This window comes from Papaver somniferum, chromosome 6 (assembly GCF_003573695.1).
Source record: "Papaver somniferum cultivar HN1 chromosome 6, ASM357369v1, whole genome shotgun sequence".
Taxonomy (NCBI): domain Eukaryota; kingdom Viridiplantae; phylum Streptophyta; class Magnoliopsida; order Ranunculales; family Papaveraceae; genus Papaver; species Papaver somniferum.
Window position 1 is genome coordinate 61,405,431 of NC_039363.1, and position 3,270 is coordinate 61,408,700.

General features: G+C 38.3%; 1 long non-coding RNA gene across 1 annotated transcript; it reads right to left on the minus strand.

Moving 5' to 3' along the window:
• Window positions 1-299: 299 nt before the first annotated feature.
• Window positions 300-784, minus strand: LOC113285705. The gene is made up of 2 exons (XR_003328875.1): window positions 691-784; window positions 300-602 (listed from the first exon to the last, which is right to left on the minus strand). It is a non-coding gene; the product is annotated as an uncharacterized LOC113285705 (long non-coding RNA).
• Window positions 785-3,270: the final 2,486 nt, after the last annotated feature.

Below are 3,270 nucleotides of genomic sequence, written 5' to 3' on the forward strand. Positions count from 1 at the left end.
CCCACTATTTGGCGGGTAGGGTAATGGGTAAAGATTTTCTTAACCGCCGTTAGATGGGTAGGGTGACGGATAAAGCTCGAAATTATCCTACCCTACCCGCCTATTTATCTAACACCGTTAGTAGTCGTTGATCATTCTATTATTGATCATCTTTGCCGTTAGAAGGATTCATTTACTCTTCCATGTGGTTGTTCTTATACTAACCATTGTCGACCTTGGTGAACTGATGTACGACATTAGAATTTATACCTTAACTTTATAACAACGATTCTTTTATGTTTAGTACGGGTACAACTCTGTTAAGCTGGGAAAGCAGCTGCCATTTCTTGATCCTGCTTGTTTCTGGGGTACGACGAAGCAGCGGTGGAGGAAATGCTGGGAGCGTCGTACTTACTGAAAAGTCTTTAGGAAGAAATGAGTGAAAGAATCACGTAAAAACCGACAACTGAAAAGGTAATTCCGATAGACACTGTTGCCTTTTTACAGAATCCACCATACGACCCACAGGCTTCACTCCATGTCACAGCAACATCACCTTTGTTAGCCAAGTAAACTACCTCTGCTGATACAGATCCTGCTGCTAGTATCACATATGTCACAACCTACAACACCAACAAGCATATACTTACATGTTTAAGGTTGAGTTTGATCTCTGTGTACGTTTACATGTTAAAATGAGGTGATCATTACCTGATCGAAGATGAAAACTGTCCATGCTCCTCGCCTGGACATGGAAGGGGCGGTGGTACCAGTGGATGAGCGAAATACGGATGTAATATAGAAAACTAAAAAAAAAAAAAAAAACACCCGCCACCTTATCCTACCCGACCCGCCAGTTAATAGGTCGGGTAGGACCTTATCTGTTTAGTGGCGGGTAGGGTGGCGGGTAAAAAATTTCTTACCCGCCAGTCAGCGGGTAGGGTGGCGAAATAGGCCATATCCTACCCACCCTACCCGTTGTGCAGCCCTAGAAGAAACTGGGGGAAATATAAGAGTGTGAATGTGCAAGAAGAAGAGTGCCTTCTTTATAAGAAGAGGAAGAAACCAGGATCATATTTTTGTACGTTGCTAATTTTCCTGTGAAGTCTGGTCCCACTTATTTGCTATCTTTTAAAGTTCGCTAGGTGGCTTCTAATTTTGTGAAGAAGTTTTTCGAAGCTTGAAAACTTAGTAACCTTACTGGCAGGTAGGCGTAGGCAGATTTGGTTGAAAGTGATATGCGCGGTTCTGGAAACATAGTAACCTAACGGGTAGGTGTATGGAGGATAAGGAAATTATTCTGCTTATTAAGCAAACAATTTTCTTATGGTTTTTGGACAACGATGTTCTCTGTAATCAGATTTTGTTACGCCGGGACACTAATTCACATGTACTTCTGTGTTGAGCTGTTCCTAGGCCTGTTTCTTCAATATCTTATTTAAGTTCCAATTTGCACTCCTTGGTTGAGCAAATAATCAGGAAAAAATACATCATCTGAAACCAAGACGGACGAATCGATAGTGAACAAGATCCCTAATGAGCAGCAAGTCCTGCAGTATATATTGAGTAGGCTTAGAGCCTGATACTAGATAAAAAACCCAGTGAAATGGTAAGCATAATTACATATTACTACTTAGGATCCCACATAAACTGCTACACATCATTGTTTCTAACCAGGCAGATGAGGGCAAACAATGATGGATTTTATAGTTACAGTGTCTAAAAAGTAGTCAGGCAGTTTCCTTTTATTTATATGTTTTGACACTCCTGCTCCTACAAATATATACGCAACTACACACCCAATTTGCAGTGTGGTCAGCACTCAATTGATCATCATTTATCTACTTAAATATCTCCTTTGTCGTCGTCATATCGTTCAGTCCTGATCATGTGTCCTCTTATTGGTGGAACTACTTGATCATACCTAAAATCCAAAACTGTAAAACCTTTCATCATGAAAAGACTTATGACATCCTCTGGCTTTTGCTCTACTGTGGATGATGACTTGAGCCTAGCATGACTGGTACTGTTTAATCTCTTTGAATACTCAATTTCATTCTTAATGTGCTCAAGCTCTGCTTGCATTGTATCCTTCTCGTCTCTTAAGACCCTCAGCTCTTCCATAACTTGTTTGTATTTATCATTTTCATAAAGACATGCATGTGAAGAAGTACTTGGTGGGTTCTTTAGTACCGCGGCTACAATGTTATATGCTTGAGCTCCACCTGGTAATGCAGTGGAAGAAGAAATTAATATTGTGTCAGTTTTCCGTATTGTTTAGGGGTTACATTCCATGGTTTTCGGCTCACAATTCCAAGTCCATTTCTGAAATTCTGACGTGCGAGGATAACCAACAAAATATTTCATTACTATAGCTCTTAAACTGAAGAATATAGGGGGCCTCAGGTAGATGTATCTGTCCTAAAGTTGGATATGAGAATGGAATGTCTACACCCACCACCATTTGTAAACACAAGGGCAATCTAAAACATGGCTGATGAGAAAACAACCCGTCTTAATATCAAAAAGATGAAACAAGCTAAGTTCTCACAAATCAAATATATTGTAGAGTCCTTTCTCACAGGTGATAAGGATTGGTGCATATCAAACAAGTACAGATTTCATGGATATTACGCACCAACAATTCTTTTTTTTGCACAAGGCATTTCACAGAAACATATCATATTATCCGATGGACCATTCAAGGAATACCAATGACAATGCACATGGTTAGGAAATTGAGCTCAACCCTATAAACAGTTCAACATTCAAACTGACAGGGGACAGTGTAAATACCATAGTAAAAAATACAATGTGGTAAGAACTAAGGAAACATGAATAGCATTTGCAACAATTTATTCACGAAGAGAATTAAAACTAAAACATCAAGATGAACAAGAAATAACATCAATTAAACGCACACAAAGGTCATCGTAGCATCTTGTTAACATAAAAATGTTTCAGCTTCACATGCATCCTCTAATAATATATACAAAAAGGTTTCAGTCTACTCCTTTGAGATAACTTAACATGCTACAAATGAATAAACTCTAGCGTTGTGACTAAGGGTTTTGAATACTTTGGCAACAAATCTCCAAAAAAACAATAATTTGACAACTTGAATTAGTCCTAAAAGAACATGACAATGAATAAAGATGAAATCTTGCTGGTTACTACATAAAAGCAAATCTTCTTATTAAAACCAATACGAATTAGAGAAATGCCAAAATGGATTTTACTTAGAGAAGTATTTTCACAGTAATATTTGTCTGTCATGTGATAGATAAATTG